Source organism: Sorex fumeus, unplaced genomic scaffold (genome assembly GCF_029834395.1).
Source record: "Sorex fumeus unplaced genomic scaffold, SorFum_2.1 ptg000063l, whole genome shotgun sequence".
Taxonomy (NCBI): domain Eukaryota; kingdom Metazoa; phylum Chordata; class Mammalia; order Eulipotyphla; family Soricidae; genus Sorex; species Sorex fumeus.
This window is the reverse complement of record NW_026606120.1, coordinates 24,062,464-24,082,173: the sequence shown is the minus strand read 5'-3', so window position 1 is coordinate 24,082,173 and position 19,710 is coordinate 24,062,464. Positions and strand designations below refer to the sequence as shown.

At 41.2% G+C, this 19,710-nt stretch overlaps 2 pseudogenes; both read right to left on the bottom strand.

Annotated features, from left to right (window-relative positions):
• Window positions 1–678, bottom strand: part of LOC130034952 (contactin-associated protein-like 3) — a 166,673-nt pseudogene extending 165,995 nt beyond the window's left edge.
• A 391-nt stretch (window positions 679–1,069) lies between these two features.
• On the bottom strand, window positions 1,070–2,338 carry LOC130035265 (zinc finger protein 322-like; annotated as a pseudogene).
• Window positions 2,339–19,710: the final 17,372 nt, after the last annotated feature.

The following is a 19,710-nucleotide window of genomic DNA, read 5'->3' as shown; positions in this document are numbered from 1 at the left end:
TTTTTTTATCCGGACTCTATTAAAACCATCTGGACCGTATGGGTCAACCACCTATGAGCACAGTTCTCCGCAAACCTATTATTATGTACATTGTTCACAGTTTGATCTCTCACTAGAGCAGATTTCTCTGCAGAGGCAGCGCTCTGGGACCCATTAAGGTAGGCATTTCAAGCAAGGTGTTTCTTTTTTCAGATTGGTATTAGTCTGAACTTATCTGAGTTCCCCGGAGTACTACCACAAGAGCTGGTCACTGATAGAAATTTTGTCATTCACTTTGGAAGGTCTTTCTTTAGAACAGGTCATTTTTGTTAAGAACCCCAAAAGACGCTCCAAGCTCCTGTTTTTGCCCCATTCAGGAGAAACATACAAATTTCCCCCGAGTCTGGCTTCACTGATGACTAAGTCAGAATTCTGATGGCTTGTTTCGTTCTTGCCGAGCTTTCTCCTCATTGTGGGTTTTCTGAAGTCCAGAGGGCGGTGCATCCGGCCCGAGGCCCAGATGACCTTGAGGATACTGGAAAAGCTGCCCTCGGTATGAATTCCCTTAGAATGGAAAGGGGGATGCACTCCAGAAAGCTCACACTCATTGCCTCGGAAGGGTTCTCATCTCGGAATCCCGAGCCCCTTGGAGGTGCTCAAGTATGAACTCAACTAACGCTTTACCAAAACTCGGGGCATCTGTACGGTTTCTCACTGGAGTGACTAGTAAGGGGTCCTGTCAGGCAGCTCTGCGCAAACCATCTCACTGCCTCCAACTGCAGATTCTCTGGTCCCCACTCAGGTCTGAGGTCTGAGGAAAGTCTGAGATTTACCTAAGCATTTTCTTTCCATCTTAATGAGTCTTAAACATGTACATTAAAAAAATAACAATAAGGGGGCTGGTGCGATAGCACAGTGGGTAGGGCGTTTGCCTTGTATGCGGCTGACCCGGGTTCGATTCCCAGCATCCCACGTGGTCCCCTGAGCACCGCCAGGAGTAACCCCTGTGAATGGCCAGGTGTGACCCCGAAAGCAAACAAACAGGCAAAAAAAATTTAAAAATAATAATAATAATAAAATTTCAGTCTGGTCAAGACATCTGCGAGGCGTCCGCCGCATGCGGGGGGCTCAGCTCAAGGCCTTTTTCACCCACGTGACAGAGGTAGGGTTTGTCACTGGCGTGGCCCGCGGGATGCGGACCAAGCCCCGCAGCCTGGTGGCAGCCTTTGTCGCAGGCGCTGTACCTGCACCGCAGCTCCCCGGTCTGAGTCCGCATTTTCTGCTGCGCCACGAAGTCCATGCCCAGGAGGAAGCCGCCGTCGCAGGCCGCCACTGGCGCGGCTTCTCGTCCACATGGATCCGCTGGCGGACGATGAGGTCAGGGTCGCGGCCGAAACCCGGGTCGTGCTCCAGGCACCGGAAGGCGTGCGTGTGCGTGGCCTGGTGCTGGATGAGGTTGGCGCTGCGCGTGAAGCACCGCATGCACTCCAGACACTTGTAGGGCTTCTCGCCCGTGTGCACCCGCTGGTGCACGATCAGGTCCGACTTCTGGCCGAAGCACTTCTCACTTCTCGCACGCGCCGCACTTGTAGGGCTTCTCGCCCGTGTGGACCCACTTGTGCACGATGAAGGCCGAGCGGTGCCGGTAGCTCTTGTCACACTTGGTGCACTTGTAGGGCCTCTCCCCGGTGTGGGTCCGCTGGTGGCTGATCAGGTCCGATTCCCGCTGAACGCCTTCTCGCACTCCAGACACTTGAAGGGCTTCTCGCCCGTGTGCGTCAGCCGGTTCCGGATGAGGTTGGTGCTGCGACTGAAGCACTTGTCGCACTCCCTGCACAGGTACGGCTTCTCGCCCGAGTGGCTCCGCTGGTGGACCAGCAGGTCCGAGCTCTGGCCGAAGTTCTTGCCGCAGACGTCACACGTGTAGTATTTTTTCCCCGCGTGTGTCCTCTGGTGCCCCGACAGGGCCAAGTGGTGCCAGAAGCTCTTCTCGCATTTGCTGCATTTGTAGGGTTTCTCGTAGCCCTGGAGCCTCTGATGCGACACGAGATTTGAGCCCTGGGGGAAGGTTTTCTCACACATGTCACGGCGATCAGGTTTCTCCCCAGAGTGGGTTCATTCGCACATAATAAGAGCTAAGTTTTCACAGAAGTTTTGCTCACGTTCAAGGCACTGGTATATCCGATCATCTATCCGAGTAATCTCATGTACCTGAATAAAAATCTTTTTACCCTTCTGAGGGCAAACATGATGGATTTTCTTTCTTTGAGTTCTCCAATTATACCTTTCTTTGGAAGCGTACATTTTCTAGGTCTCGCTCCTAGGGAGTTTCCCACTGGTCTCCCTGACCCATCGTTCTCGTCAAAGTCATTTTCTTGATAAAGACTTGAAGAGACCTTCCAGTCATGAGAAATTTGTCTCCAGAGGTTTCCAGCATCATATACACTAATTCCTGCCAGCCCCAGAACTTAAGATGGATAAAAAGCAGTCTGGAGCTATAGCACAGCGGGTAGGGCGTTCGCCTTACAAGCGGCCAACATGGCCGACCCGAGTTCGATTCCTCCGCCCCTCTCGGAGAGCCCGGCAAGCTACCGAGAGTATTCGATATGCCAGACACAGTAACAACAAAGTCTCCAATGGAGACGTTACTGGGCCCGCTCGAGCAAATCTACGATCAATGGGAGGGCCTTTACCTCCAGCAAAAAGCAGTCTTCAGTTCCTGGCCCTGAGAATTTGACTTCTCAAGGAAAAAACGTTCCAGCAGCCACCGGCGCCGCCCCGCGGCCTGGGCTGGCACTTCCGGTTACTCTCCGGACACTGGAAACTGGGCTTCCGAGCAGCCGCGGGCTCCGCGGAGGAGGATCTCCGGGGCCAGAAGGGAAAGGGAACCCTGGGGCGGGACGGCGCAGCGGAGAGTCAGGCCCAGCTCCTCGGGGCGCAGGGGTTCCGGGTCGCGCGCAGGCCGACACGCCGGCTCCCCGCGCCCTCGCAGCCCGCAGTGATGCGGCCGGCTCAGCCCCCCCGCCCCCCCCCCCCCCAGTTCCATGTTGTGGCAAATTGCATGACACATCAGATTAGGGTTAGATATCCAGGATATATAAAGTACTCACAAGGAACTTCTCCATCTTAGGCATTTAGCACATTGGCGGCTCTATGGTAAGAATTTTACATCAGAGAATTTGAGAGCTAGAAGAAATCTGAGTAATTTTCTATTTCAAAATCCATAACTTAAAAATATAAAGCCAAAATAAAAGTAGAAAGACTCCTTGAAGGTAGAAGAGATATTATTCAACAGAGTCAGGATTAGATCCTATGTCTCTGGTCATGAAACGTAATGTTTCCCTCTGATATTCAGATGGTCTCATATCACCAGTATTTAGGGGACACTTTGCAGAAACACCAACATCACCTGCCTCAAAACACAGAGGTGTGTTTACTTAATTATAGTAATCTGACTCCATGCTAGAGAGGTCCAAAATGATACTGAGTTTTTATAGAAAATACATGGCTTCTGTCTCATAATTTTTAAAATTAGAAACAACTAGGGGGAAAGCAAATAAAAAGGACAATATATATACTTTATTTATAGATACATAAGTTTTTACTGATTTAATCAACAAAGGTTTAATTGACTTAAATTTCATCATTACATATAAAAGCAATAGCACAGCGGTAGGGCGTTTGCCTTGCACGCAGCCAACATGGCTGACCCAAGTTCGATTCCTCCGCCCCTCTCGGAGAGCCCGGCAAGCTACCGAGAGTATCTCGCCCGCATGGCAGGGCCTGGCAAACTACCCATGACGTATTCAATATGCCAGACACAGTAACAACAAAGTCTCCAGTGGAGACGTTACTGGGCCCGCTCAAGCAAATTGATGAACAACGGGAGGACAGTGATTCCATATAAAAATGAGAAGACATACAAACACAGGAAAAACACCAACACACACAGAATGAATTTTCTAGACTCTCCACCCCACTCACCCTGGAAAATATTTCTTTAGTAGTGTTTACTGAATTGTTTGGTCTGTGCTTTTGCCTGTGCTTTTATGTAAAAATTAGAGATCAATTTAAAGATATATTCGTTTTATAGGACAGTGACAGTGATTTGTTTTATAGCTACCTATTAGCAAATTAACACCCCCCAAATATCCACTCTTCTCCATTCTAGTAAACATTACCACCACATTACACCAGTAAAACAATGACTTGTTTTTAAGATGGGCAGAAAGTCACAACTGTCTATAAACAACAGCAGTCTTCTTTGTATACAAACATTTCAACCAGCTCCCTTTCCATTTTTCCTTCCACTAGAGAATCTGCTATAGTGTAAAGGTTGTTTTGCAGTAGCCAGAATATCAACCAGTTATTCCTGTTCCCAACATCTTATTTTATTTAGCTTTTTTTATTTATTGATTCTGTGGTTTACAATACTATTAATAATGGCTTCTTGTGTGCATAATTCAAATACCACATCCATTATAACCGTACCCCCATCCTAAGAACCCCAACACTCCTCCCCATCAAACCCTCCCCCCAACTCAATTGTGAGAATCAGTTCTCCATTAAATTTGCACCTTTGTTGCTACCTTGCTGTATGTTTTTAATTCCCAAAATATTTGAGCAAGATCATTCTACTCAAAGTATTTTAGAAAATGGGCCCAAGATTCTTCCTTTAAAGCCTCATTTTTCTTTTGAAATTTGACATCACTGATTCTTCATCAACTACTTAACTGATTTTCCCAGATCATCAATGCATCTTGAAGTTGCAACATATTAGAATTAGAGCTAAAAGTTTTTAGAATTAATTACACAAAATGTAAGAAAATTTGCCCCATTCAATGACCTGTTACATTATGCTCTGAAAAATAAACAAAAAAGAATGAATCCTTCAGTATGATGTCTCTTTTGAAATTTATGAAAAATTATAAAGTATCTAAGTTCTATGAACTTTATGGAACGTATATTCAAAACAAATTTAGGGTTATTTTGACGTACTTTAACTCCAAAATCTCTTGTCTCATCTCACAGTTTTAATATGCAGAAACATAAAGGTGTTCACAAAATAGTACTTCATTTAGTAGTAATGAAATTAGAAAATCAGAGTCAATACTTCCTCATGTTTATTTGCACTAGGAGGACAAACTCACTTATCTTCTAAGCAATTGATACAAATAGCTGGTTATAAAGATATAAAGACAGCCCACAGACTGAGAAAAATTATTTATCCAATACTCATCTGATATGGGTTGTTAATATCAATATCAAAGGCACTGGTAGAACTTTACAAGAACAAAACATACAATGCTCTCAAACAATGGTAAGAAGAAATGAACAGAAACTTCCTGAAAGAAGAAATACAAATGGCCAGAAGACACATGAAAAAATGCTCTACATCTCTACTATTCGGGGAGATGCAAATCAAAGCAACAATGAGATGTCATCTCACACCACAAAAACTGGCACACATCAAAAAGAGCAAGAGCAATTATTGCTGGCATAGATGTCAGGAGAAAAGTACATTCCTTCATAGTGGGTGGGAATGCCAACTGGTCCAACCATTTTGGAAAACAATATGGGCCTTCCTCAAAAAACTAGAAACTGTTTTCCTGAGTGATCTTCGCTCAATTGTTTAAGGATGGTTAATAATGGCTCTTAGACCAAATGAAGGGTGTTTGGAGGATCCTCCCAGGAGGGGAGATGCATGTTGAAAGTAGACTATGGACTGAACATGTTTGCCACTCAGAGCCTCTTTTGCACACCACAACACCCCAAAGGAGAGAGAGAACACAGGGGATTGCCCTGCCACAGAGGCAGGGTAAGATGGGAGGGATGGGGGTGGGAGGGATATTATCCATGGTGGTGGAAAATGGGCACTGGTGGAGGGATGGGTATTTGATCATTGTATAATCGAAACCCAAGCACAAAAAATTGTAAATCTACAACTGTACCTCATGGTGTTTCACTAAAAATAATTTTAAAAAAAAAGATTTACAGCCAACTTATCTGATGAAACCTTCAGGATCTGAAGACAGTGATGGGATATAGTGAAAACACTCAATGAAATAAATGCCTCACCAAAAGTAAAAAAAAATAATGGCTCTTAGTTCAGATGTCTAGGAATAAGAATCCATTTGTGAGGAACCAACTGTTCATCTGTGCCAGGCTACTGAGTGTCTCCACGGCAGTGTTCTGGTATGTGCAAAATGAAGTAGAGATGCTGACTGAAGGGGATAGAAAACAGGCTCCAGTGTAAAAGACACCTAGGGAAGAGCTCCTTTCCTTAATATTCCACAGAGCCCCAGGTTGGTATAACTGTGATATTACTATGAAACATCTGGGGATGAAGAGCTTCAGAAAGAAACCTATACATAAATATACATTTTCTCTAATTAATCTGTCCTTTTTTTCTGTTCATCTTTGCAAGTTCCCAGTCATCGAAGCAAAGATGTTTGTTTGGGGGGTCACATGTAATTTAGGGGTTATTGTCTGTGTGTTCAGGGGTCACTACTGGCATTACCTGAAAACCATATGTAGTGGTGGGTAAGGATTCAGCGTTGACTGCATGCAAGACTAGCACCTTAACCCCTGTACCATATATCTCTGGCCAGGATGCAGATCTGCATGTGCAGATTGCCCTTAAGTGAAGGAATTTGACAAAGCAGGTTCCTATTTCTACCTGAAAGTTCTATATACTATTAATTATTCTCTTATTGATATTAAGGAGTAACTCTTTATGCAACAATCCAAATCAACATCTTTTTTTAATTCAATCAGCGTGAGATACAATTACAAAACTTTCATGTTTGAGTTTTAGTTATACAATGATCGAACACCTATCCCTCCACCAGTGCACATTCTTCACTACCAATGTCCCTTTCCAACCCTTCCTGCCTCTATGGCAAACAATTTCCCCTATACTCTCTCTCTCTACTTTCGGGCATTGTGGTTTGCAATATGGCCAAATCAACATCTTATAGTACTTTATCACTGTGGATAAAATTTTATTTGCTTAAATTAGTGGAATCTATATTCACTAAAATATTTTGTACTCACTTTAGAGGCAACTAAGAAATGAATCCAAGAAAGGAGAAGAGAAAAAAATAGTATCTAATTATTCATCAAAGAGGTTTGATGATATTCCATGCTGGAAATGAAGGTCAGGTCTTATTATCAGCTCATTTCAAACATCATGACATGACTTTGGTCACCTAAATCTGACTCAATGCAAGGAAGAGCTTATTGATGTCGCACTACTTATAAAGCAACGTTCCTTTTAATCATTTCCCTTCTAGATTATTTTAGAGACATTAAAGAAAGTTTTAGGAGAAAATCCCCTAATTTATTATAATAGATATTCTCAAGTTCTATCACAAAACTTAGAAATATTTTAGAAATGTAACTAGGATATTAATATCATGCACTTCATCTACTTCATGTACAATGTTATCTATAAATTAGTAAAGGAAGGGATTTATCTCAAGTTGTAAAAATGTTTAAAAGGCAAGTGTTGAAAAGTCATGATTGAAGTCTAACACAGGCGTATGCAGATGAGCTGTAAAGGATTGTTGGATGAACACCAATAACTTTTGAACCACTGGACAAACCACAACGTAGGATTGAGATTTACCACAAGTAGACTTTTTAAAATTATTATTATTGAATCACTGTGAGAACAGTTACAAAGCTTTCAGGCTTAAGTCTCGGTCATACAATGATCAAACACCCATCCCTTCAGTAGTGCACATGTTCCATCACCAAGAACCCCAGTATACCCCCCATCCCACCCCTCCATGCCTGTGTGGCAGATGATTTCCACTTTACTCTCTCTCTCTCTACTTTGATTACATTCAATTTTTCGACAAAAGACCCACCATTATTATTTGGAATTTTCCCCTTCCAATCAAACCTGCTGAAAAGGCACTGTAGCACTGTCCTCCTGTTGTTCATCGATTTGCTCAAGCAGGCACCAGTAATGTCTCACAACAAATTGTGAGAATTGTTGTTACTGTTTTGGGCATAACAAATACATCACGGGTAGCTTGCCAGGCTTTGATGTGTGGGCGAAATACTCTCGGTAGCTTGCCGGGCTCTCCGAGAGGGGTGGAAGAATCGAACCCAGGTTGGCCGTGTGCAAGGTAAATGCCCTACCTGCTCTGTTATCGCTCCAGCCCTCTGAAAAGGCATCATTAGATAATTTGTTTTCTATTGCTGATAATGAAGAGCATATGATGACACGTGGCCACGTAATTTTGTATTTCTGATATTTTAGTAATTAAATCTGGAGGGATTTCTGCCAGAAGCCAATGGATTATGAGATTAGTTTGTGTGTCTCTGGGATCATGGCCATTCCAGGATTTGGTAGAGTCATTTGTGGGCAGCAACTCGGGGTCTCGTCAGGGCAGAAGGAAGGGCCAGTTCCGCCCCCATATCCTGTAAGGCCTGGTGTGTCTTGTCACTGCAGACTCATACCCCTCTGTCAACAGGCTCTGAAAGATGGTGCCACTGAGGGGAAAATGTGGAAGGGACAACGCCCTTTCCTACCCGGGGTGGCAGGGGCCGTAGCCTAATTCACAGTGCAAAAGCATTTCTGCCAGAAGCCTCTGTGTTCCAACAAATATACATTTTAAGTTTGCTTGTATTTCTTCTCTAGGGTATCTAGGGAGCAGCCTAGGTATTCAGAAATAGAACATGAGTCTCCAAAGCTTTTGGATCCTAGTAGCCTCTTTCTGAAAGTTAACCATACTTTGCTCTAGGTCAAGGGCTCTGATCCTCCTATTAATCCAACAATCTTTATTGAACCACAGTTGCAGGCAATTGTGAATAAGACAGCAGGGGAGAAGAACAAAGGCAACAGTTGCCTCTCTCAGAACTGCTAACATTTCAGCCTAACGCACTTCTATCTGAGCGCAGTTGGTACCCAGAGAGAAAGGGAAATGCTCATCTCTGGCAGTTTGAGAATGTGACAGAACATTTTGTTTGGTGGCCTTATTCTTTTGCTTCTGACTGGTTCTGTGGAAAGAACATAAAACATCTAGAAAGCCTACACCAGGATAAGTGGTTTCAATGTGATTTCTGAAAGTGTTTTTTTTAACAATATCTTACTTTTATTGTACAGCTGTCTGTGCCATGAGTACATTTCAGAGAAAAATCTTAAGTGAGCATACAAAGAGAGCAATAAAAACATATTGTAGTGAGATCAAGTGGGTATTTGAACAATTTATAATTACATTTCCAACATATAAAATGCTTTATTCCTCACAAGTTGGGCTTGTTAGGAATCAGATAAATTCATGAATGTGCTCAGTCTCTATTATATTTTTCTCAGGGGCTATTTCTCTGAAAATGTTTAAAGCTGCTTAATTGAAGATTTTAGGAAAAATACCTTGACCATCCTGCAATTTTTATAAAACCACTTAAAATGATTTTAGAACTGATGAAGGATTTTCCTGTTCTTGGTCTGTGAAGACAATTTTTATTCTATATATTTTAATACACAACATTTTGAAAATAACTATAGTGGGGTAGATGTCTATACAGGAATGACATTTTCCATACAAAACCTGTTTCTCAAAGATAAATCAGGAACAGAGGGAGAGTCAGTGTCCTTTTTTCCTCCATTTGGTCTAGCCTGTCTTATCAATGAACACGAATCCCATCACGCAAAAGAGTCTGGGGCCTAGAGCCTACAATCACTTCTAAACTGGACCCTTTGACCCAGGAACTACAATAGTTTTCCACAGAGTGTTCTACCAGGGCCCTGTGATTCCTGGGCAAGGACAGTGGCTATCCTCCTCCTTGGGGAACCTCAAGACACTCCCTCCTGGTAGTGCTTAGGGCCTGGAAACTCATCCTCAGAGGCTTCTGCCCTTGAAGACATGTACTAACATAGTAAGACAGGCACAGATTTGTGGGGAAAATAAAAATACTTTATAAGTCTATGTTTTTGGCTAGAGGTTATTCGAAGTGTCAATCTCTCCATCTTTATGAACTTCCATTGTTCTCTGCACAACCTAAAGGTGATAGTAATTGCAACGACCAACCTCCAACACAATGAGGAGATGTGCTCGTGTTTTATAAGCTATAAAGGCCATCCTCATTCTACAGTCAACAATTTGTGAAATGAGGCAAGGTAGAAGGGGTAAAGGAATGAGAGCTAGAGTGATGTCCGGCAGGGAAGACATTTGCTTTGCACATGGCAAAACTGAATTCAATTTCCAGTATGCCATATGGTCCAGAACGTAGTCAGGGAAGATCCTTAAGGTCAGAGCCAAAAGTGAGCCCCAACAGCTGGATATGGCTAAAGAAAAAAGAAAAAAGGGGGAAAGAGAATAGAGGAATGAAAAACTGAAAGGCAAGTTATTCTTTCCTTTGAGAGAACAACAAAAGCACCAAGGCATATGGATGGTGTCTGGTAGCCTCAGCAGAATGGCTGCTAACAGAAATCCTGTTTTCTATCTCTAAGTGCTTGTTAAGAATTTAGGATTGTGTGTTATAGAACTAAATTGAGTAATTTTTGAGAAAGTCTTATTTTTTTCTCTGGGAAAGGAGAGGATTTAAAAGATAATAAGTAGCAAAGATGATTGGTTTTTCAATTCTGAAAACTTGTGGGAAGAGGGGGACATACCCAGCATTAGGGAGTGCTCTTGGCTCTGCACTCAGAATGACTCCTGGGAGTGCTTGGGGAATCAGATGGGATGACAGGGATCAAGTGTAGGTCTGCTGTGAGCAAGACACGTGCCCCACCTACTGTAACCTCAAAAAATGCCCACAAAACAGGCTGTTCTCATGAGGCTCGGAAACCCTGGTGTCTCTATGTAGTCACACCAGTCCCTCCATGTTTTGTTCCTTTTTATGCCCTATAACCCTGAAATACAGCAGAAAACCCCCTCAATCCTTTTCTAGGGTTCACCTAGACCTCCCTGATGGCCCTCTGCCCCAAAATCTGTCTCTCTACTCATGCCTGCGAAGCCAGGCAGCTCTCTAGGTGCTCCTGTTCGTAGGACAATCTGCTTTGTGTCTGGGATTGCTGAGTTAAGCACTCTTCTTTCATGTCTCTCCCAGAATAATTTCCCAGGACATGTAGAAAAGACCCCATGGAGACTGCATGAGTAGTACTTACTCCCTCACAACAATACTGGCAGAAAATGGAATTTTAGTTCCACGTACGCAGTTTGAGGAAAGCCAGATGATATGCTATAGACTGTTCGTGTGGGAAGTCTTCCCGTAGTAATATTCCCAAGGCTGGTACAGTCTCCTGGGTAAAATAAGTTTTGTTTAGTTTAAGCAAAGAGGGCTGCAACTGTGTGATTAGACAATAACAGAATTGGAGATTAACATAACTTGAGTACCTAGAGAAATTTAGACAAGGGGTTTGAAAATGTGTACTCAAGCCAAAATAAAATAAATACCCTGACTTCAATACTACATGTTAAAAGTGCTGCTGATCTTAAGGCCACAGTATCTCAGTCTTTGTTCTTAATGTACCTTTTAACTCTTAATACATTTGCTAACTTGGGCTGGAGTGATAGCCCAGCGGGTAGGGTGTTTGCCTTGCATGCAGCCTACCTGGAGTTCAATTCCCAGTATCCCATATGGTCCCCTGAGCATCACCGGAAGTAATTCCTGAGTGCATGAGCCAGGAGTAACTCCTAAGTATTGCCAGGTATAAATTGCCAAAAAGTAAATATATATATACACACACACACACACACACACACACACACACACACACACACACACACTGTCCTTAACCTACACTGTCAATGGTTGATGTGTCTGGAGTCAGGGAACAGAACAGAAATTGGACTCAATAAATGTCCACTAAATCCCCTTTAGGTGGCTGGGGGGGTGGAGTTTGGGGACTTATAGAGGTGGCCTTACAACATACACAAGCCAGAGAGTCTCTCATTCTTTATGATTTGCAATGCTGGACAGAAGTTAAAGATGCCAATCTGATTTGCTTTATCATTATAAATCACCACATATGTAGACAGGTTTTCTGGTCTTAACTATTTAATCAGCTATTCATTATAAAGAGAGTCTGATTTTCTATCGTAGCTAGCTCACAGGAGATCTCCTCTCTTCATGGTTTCTGTGATGACATGTGACTATCAGCCATAATCAGGACAAGCCAAATTCTGTTACATAAAATGCACTGGAATGAGTAACTTACACAAGACATTTCTTCTATAATATTGGTTTTGTTTTTGTTTGGGGGTCACACTCAGTGGTGCTCAAGACTTAGTCCTGGCTCTGTGTTCAGGAATAATTCCCAAAGGAGCTCAGCCAACTGTTCTACCCACTATGCCTGTCACACTGGTCCTACAATCTTTTAAACTACTCGATAACTTTATGCATTGTGAATTAAGAAGAGGTTAGGAATAGTCAGTCATGCATAATATAATATGCCACAGAACTCTACATATGTGCCTCCCACTTCTTTATTATTCAGTTTATTGAGATGAGACATTTCGTTGTAAGTATTTGTAATTTAACTTGCATGATTTTGGTGCATGATTGTAAAAACAACAATCATACTCCCCACTATTATGTATTTATTATGAAAAGAGTTTGATCTCAGCTCAATATTTACTTGAGTGTGATTGCTGTCTCCATCTAAGTCATATGTACTGCAAAACTATATGATATCATTGTATCAGCAATTCAGTAATCACTAAGGCTGCTTAAATGACAATCTGCTGAGAGGATTTAAATACATCACAATGCCCATGCAAGCAATAACATTTTTTCCAAGAATGTATTAACCATATGCTTCTCTCACAAATTTTTAGACTTTGAGTAGATGACTTTTGTGAATAAAACCTTATTTTTCTAAATTAGCATATTTAAATCCCACATTTAAATGTGATTTCAATGTTTCAGTATTAGCAATGATGTAAAATAGGTTATATAATAAATCAGTGGTTTAGCAGTGGTTAAAGTGCAACCTGTGAACCTCTCTCTTAAGAAAATTAGGAGATGGCAGCTGTTTATGTCTAGAGATTTAGCGAATTCTTCAATCACATTAACTGAAGAATAATTGGTAAAGTAATGCACTAGGTTCAGAGGCAATCAGAGCTTCAGTCTCAGGGTAGGCAGGCTAGTGTCCAAAACAGGCACAATATGCCTTGTGTGGCCCATAAGCTGCAGGGAGTTCATAGAAAAGTGCAGCAGAACAACAACCTTAATATAAATTTTACACATCCAGTCAAGAAAAGATGTCAGTTTTACTCAACTCATAAATTAGTTTTATTTCAAACAACATGAAAATACAGAGACATATTCCAAAAATTATAATCCGAAGAAAAACTCTGGGAAAATTTTAAATACAACAAAACTATGCATCTTTTGTTTGCTTGGGATCCAAATTGGTGGTGTTCATGGCTTACTTCTGTCTCTATGCTGAGGGATTACTTCTGGTGGGATTCAGGAGCCCATATGCAGTGCTAGGGATCAAATCAGGGTTTGCCTGTGTGCAAAGCAAGTGCTTAAACTCTCTACTATCTCTCCAGTCTGAGATTTAGGTAACCTCTAGAACTAGAAAACTTACCTAAAAATGTAAGCAACAGTTTTAACAGTGTTTACCAAAACATGACAAATAATCAATGAAAGAAATATTATATACAATGATAGGAATAATATGAAGCAGTTTCCAAAAGAACTATCAGACCTAAAGAATACAATTGCTCAGCTCAAGGAGACAGTACATGTCTTTCAATGGAATAATCCCAGCACAACCATCAGTGATCCATTAGCACAGAGCCAAGAGTAAAACCTGAGAGTTTCTGAGTAGGGATTCCAAATCAAAAATAAAGACAAAATAATAGTAAAAACAATACAATAATGAGTTACAATAATAAACATGAAGAATTTGCTAAATGGAATCAGTGAGCTTAAATATGACTGTAGAAAGCAACAATTAGAAAAATATTAAGAAAATAAATTAAAACAGCATAAGAAACCTATGAACAACATAAATATTATCTGGATTACTGGATATCCACTCCAGCCGATAGCACAGCGGTAGGGCGTTTGCCTTACAAGCGGCCAACATGGCCGAACTGAGTTCGATTCCTCTGCCCCTCTCGGAGAGCCCGGCAAGCTACCGAGAGGACCTCGCCCGCACGGCAGAGCCTGGCAAGCTACCCGTGACATATTCGATATACCAAACACAGTAACAACAAGTCTCATGATGGAGACGATACTGGGCCCACTCAAGCAAATTGATGAACAACAGGAAGACCGTGACCGTGACCGTGACTGGATATCCAGAAGGTAAAAAGAATAGATGTGTTAAAGGATAACAACTAACAGCATATTAATTTGAAGAAAAAGCTTCACAAAAGTAGTCTAAACAACTTCAAACAAAATCTGGCCAAATAGACATACTCTGAAACTCGCTGAAAGTGTGGTGGTAAAGACTAAAGAAGAAAATGTTTGATGTCTCTAAGGAGAAACACTGCAGAGAGGGAAGCCTGGTTGGAGTATCTGCAGACTTGAGAAGATGAATTGCAGGACAAAGCAGGCGTGTCAAGATGAATTTAAAGTGCTAAAATGATTTTCAACCTAGAACCCTTTTCATTTACAGAGTACTACTCAGAATTGAAAGTGGAATAAAGAGCTTTAAAGATTTTTTTTTTATTAAAGCAAATCTTCAGCATGAAACTGAACTTCTAGGAAAGCTAAAGAAAATACTGTAAATTGCAAAGCACTCCCAACTAGAAGCATTGAATCACAAGGTTCCTTTCTCCTTTTCTTTTAGGCTGTGGAGGCACAGGTAGAGTAAATATGTTGTCCACTATAGAATAAATTTAATATCAATCCACCCAATCTGTGAGAATCACACAACTTTATATTTAAACCTCAGGATAATGTTAAAACAAAAAGTTACAGATATATGAAATAATTGAACAAGGCAATGCAAGGAAGTAAAAGGGGGAATGCCTAGATTACCCTTGGTTCTGGCTCTAGAGAATAGGGGGAAAAGGCACAGAGATGGAAAGAAATCTTTATTTTTTTTGCTATTTTTTAATTAGTGAAACACCATGAGTACAGTTGTAGACTTACAAACTTTCATGCTTGGGTTTCCGTTATACAATAATCGAGTACTCATTCCTCCACCAGTTCCCATTCTTCACCAACAATGCTCCTAGTAGCCCTCCCACCCACACACTCCATTGCCTCCACCCCACACTGCCTCTGTGGCAGGGCATTCCCTTTTGCTCACACTTTCCTTCAGTGTATTGTAGTTTGCAATAGAGGTATTGAGTGGCCATCGTGTTCGGTCTACAGTCTACTTTCAGCATGCATATCTCATCCCGAACGAGTACTCCAAACATCTTTCACCTGGTGTTTCCTTTTCTATCTGAGCTGTCTTTTTCCCCAGCACGTGCTGCCGGCTTCCAAGCCCTGGAGCAGACATCCTGGTACTTATTTCAACTATTATTGGGTATTTGACTCTTGTTCTCTTACTTTATGTTCCCCGTTTGAGTGCAGTCTTTCTATGTCTGTCCCTCTCTTTCTGGCTCATTTCACTTAGCATGATACTGTCCATATAGAACCCCTTGTATGTAAATTTCATTACTTCATCTTTTCTAACAGTTGCATAGTATTCCATTGTGTAGATATATCAAAGTTTCTTTAACCAGTCATATGTTCTCTGGCACTCGGTTTTTTTCCAGATTTTGGCTATTGTGAACAATGCAGCAATGAACATAGAAGTGGAGACGTCATTTAGACAGATTACCAGGAATAGTACTGCTAGGTCAAATGGAAGATCAATTTCTAATTTTTTGAGAATCGTCCATACTGTTTTCCAAAAGGAATGAACCAATTGGCATTCCCACCAGCAGTGAAGGAGAGTCTCTTTCTCACCACATCCACGCCAACACTGGTTGCTTTTGTTGTTTTGGATGTGGGCCAGTCTCTGTGGTGTGAGATGATATTTCATTGTTGTTTTGATCTGCATCTCTCTGATGATTAGTGATGTAGAGTATTTTCTCATGTGCATTTTTGGCATTCAGATTTTTCTTTGAGAAATTTTCTGTTCATTTCATTGCCCCATTTTTTGATGGGGTTGGATGTTTTCTTCTTGTGGAGTTCAACCAGTGCTTTGTGTATCCTTGATATCAACTTCTTGTCAGATGTGGATTTGGCGAATATCCTTTCCCATTCTTTAGACTGTCTTTGTGTTTTGGCCACTGTTTTTTTTGAGGTGCAGAAGCTTCTTAGTTTAAGATAGTCCAATTTGTCTATCTCTGTTTTCACTTGCTTGGCCAGTGGCATGTCATCTTTATATATACCGTTAGCTTCAATGTTGTGGAGGGTTTTGACAATCTTTTCTTCAATGTACATTATGTATTCTGGTCTTATGTTGAGGTCTTTAATTCATTTTGATCTTACTTTGGTACATGGTATTAGGTAGAGATCTGCGCCCACTCTTTTGCATGCAGCTGTCCAGTTTTGCAAGCACAATTTGTTAAAGAGGCTTTTCTTGCTCCATTTCACATTTCTTGCTCCCTTATTAAAGATTAGATGATCATATATTTGGGGAGAAGTCTCAGTATATTCAACTCTGTTCCATTGGTCTGTGGCTCTGCCTTTGTTCCAGTACCATGCTGTTTCAATTATTATTGCTTTGTAGTAGAATTTGAGGTCGGGGAGGGTGTTTCCTCCCATTTTGTTTTCCCAAGAATTGCTTTAGCTATTCGTGGGCGATTATTGTTCCATATGAATTTCAGGAGTGTTCGCTCCATTTCTTTGAAGAATGTCATGAGTATCCTTATTTGAATTGCATTGAATTTACACGATGCTTTTGGGAGTATTGCCATTTTGACAATGTCTTCTAGGTTCTCTTGTTTGCGGCATAAAGACTTTCAAAGTGGTCTCTGGTGATCTTTTGAATTTCTTTGCTTTCTTTTGTAATATCCCCCTTCTCATTTCTGATTTGGTTTATTAGGGTTCTCTTTCTTGTGAGTCTTTCTAGTGGTTTATCTATCTTGTTTATTTTCTCGAAGAACCAGCTCTTGGTTTCATTGTTCTTTCAAATTGTTTTTGGGTTTCCATGTTGTTGATTTCTGCTCTAAGTTTTATGATCTCTTTTCCTTCTGCCTGGTTTGGGATCCTTTTGTTGGTCCCTTTCTAAGATCTTGTGCTGTGTGGCCAATGGTCAATTTGTCATAAACAACTGGGCCCTTTATTCCATCCTGAGAAATGCTTGCAGAGCTATAAATTTTCCCCTTAACACAGCTTTATCTGTGTCCCATAGGTTCTGGTAGCTTGTGTCTTCATTCTCTTTTATTTCCAGGTATCTTTGGATTTCTTCCTTGATTTCTCTCCTGACCCACTCATTGTTCAACATTGAGTTGTTTAATTTACAGGTTTTTTATTTGGTTTTCTGCATTTGTACATGATTAACCTCTATCTCCAGCGCATCGTTGTCTGAGGAGATAGTTGATACAATGTCTGTCTTCCTGATTCTGTTGAAATATACTTTGTGGCCCAGCGCATGGTCTATTCTGGAAAACTTTCCATGTGCACTGGAAAAGAATGTGTATTGGGGGGGGGGGGGTGTGTATAAAGTCCTGTATAGATCTATTAACCCTCTGTCTTCTATTTCTTCCTTCAGAGCCATTATTTCCTTGCTGAGTTTTAATCTTCTTGATCTATCTGGGGTGATAAGGTGGTGTTAAATTCTCCAAATACTATTGTGTTGCTTGTAATGTCCTTCTTAAGATCTGCTAGCAGTTGTTGATGGTATTTGGCTGGTCCCTCATTGGGTGCATATACATTTGGAGTGTGATTTCTTCCTGCTGTACATATCCCTTGATTTAAAAAAATATTGCCTTCACTGTCCCTTCTAATCTTTTTCAACCTAAAATCTATGTTATCCGATACTAGTAAGGCCACTTCAGCTCTCTTGAAGGGGGTGTTTGCTTGCCGGGTTGTTTTCCATTCTTTGACTTTGAGTATACCACGTGTAGCTTGCCAGTCTCTGCCATGCAGGAGGGATACTCTTGGTAGCTTGCCAGGCTCTCTGAGAGGAATGTAGGCTTTTGCGGTCTTTAATCACTTTACAGGTGTTTCCAGTCATATGTAGATATATATAGTCATATACATATACATATATATAGAGAGAGATTTTTTTCCCCTTTGTGATTTGTTGCCTACTGTCTGAACCTCATCAAATATGGTGTGGTAATATGGAAACTGAGTAGGGAGTGTCTTATGACTGTGGCCGTGAGGTACAAGATATGTTCATTCATATGTGAGTGAACATGGCCTGAGCATATGGAAAGCAGCCTGGAGCATGGCGGTGGTTGGGTTGTGGAGGTCGCCTGCAGGGGCTGGGTCCCTTGGAGCGGGGAGGGCTCCCACCCGACCCCCTCTGGGGCTCCCCAAGTGAAAACAGCCTGGCATAGAGTCCAATGGCATACTAATGGGTGTCTCATTTTATGCTCCCTCCCGGGAGAAGCAGCCATGAGATCTGGACGGTGGCTGACGAGGAGATTTTCTGGCGCGGGCAAAAGGTGGCTCACGGCATGACTCCTGGGTCACCAGAGACTGTGGGAAGCAGGCAGAGGATCTCTGCTCCAGGGTCCTGTTTAGCCTAGAGTCTAAGGTCACAAAGTTGTACATTACCTGGGTCCAGTAAGACTTCACTCATGCGTGAAGTTTGACCCGAGCATGTGGAAAGCGTCCTGGAGCGTGGCAGTGGTTGGGTTGTGGAAGTCAGCTGCCGGGGCTGAGTCCCTTGGGGTGGAGAGGGCTCTCACCTGTCCCCCTCTGAGGTGTCCCAAGTGAAAACAGCCTGTCTATAACATATCTTTATAAAATAACTATTACTCAATAAAATTGAGTAATACATTTAAACAGAATGAAACAACAGTGAAACAGTAAAGGAAATGCAGGAGCAGAGAGAGTTCTTCAATTGAAATTACAAAAATTTTCAGATACTAAATAGGAAAACCACTGTGAATAAAAAGAAAATTTCCATGGAAAATAGAAAAAATAATTTTAACCTCACAGAGAAAAAATAAATAAAATTGAAGATAAAATTCCAGTAAAAGCCTAAGTAGAACAGGAGATAGAAATGATAATGAAGGAAATAAATACCCTCTTCAAAAAATATTAGATATAGTTAGGAGAAGTATTATTAGAATAGTGGTTTAATTCCAAGATAAAGAGTTAAGGGACAAAAATAAATATGCTTTCTTCTAAAGTGCACATGAGTTATATCAATGACCACTGGAACACAAAAAATCTCAAAAAATGTTAGAATATTGAAATAACAAAAAATTCATAGAAGTTTCCAATCCCAACGACAAGAGATATAAAATAAAAATAGAATGGAAAATATGTAGGGATGAAACATATTTTTAGTACATTAACAGTCATATAAAACCCAAAGCCAAAGTCATATTCCATGGTGGAAAACTATGTTTCCTTCTAAAACACTGAATAAGTCATGGCTGTTAATTCTCTTTAGTACCTTTCAATGCAGTTTTGGAAGTTGAACTCAAACAAGGAGGTAAGAAAAAAGAAATAAAAGGTAATTATATTTTTATTAAAGGAAATGAACTATTGTTATTTATAGATAACTTAATAATGTCTATAGAAAACCCTAAAGATTCAACCAAAGGCTACTACAATAAGTGACTCAGTAAAACGGTAGAATTTAAAATCAATATACACACCTCTCCATTGCTATATAGTTAGAGGAAGGTGAGA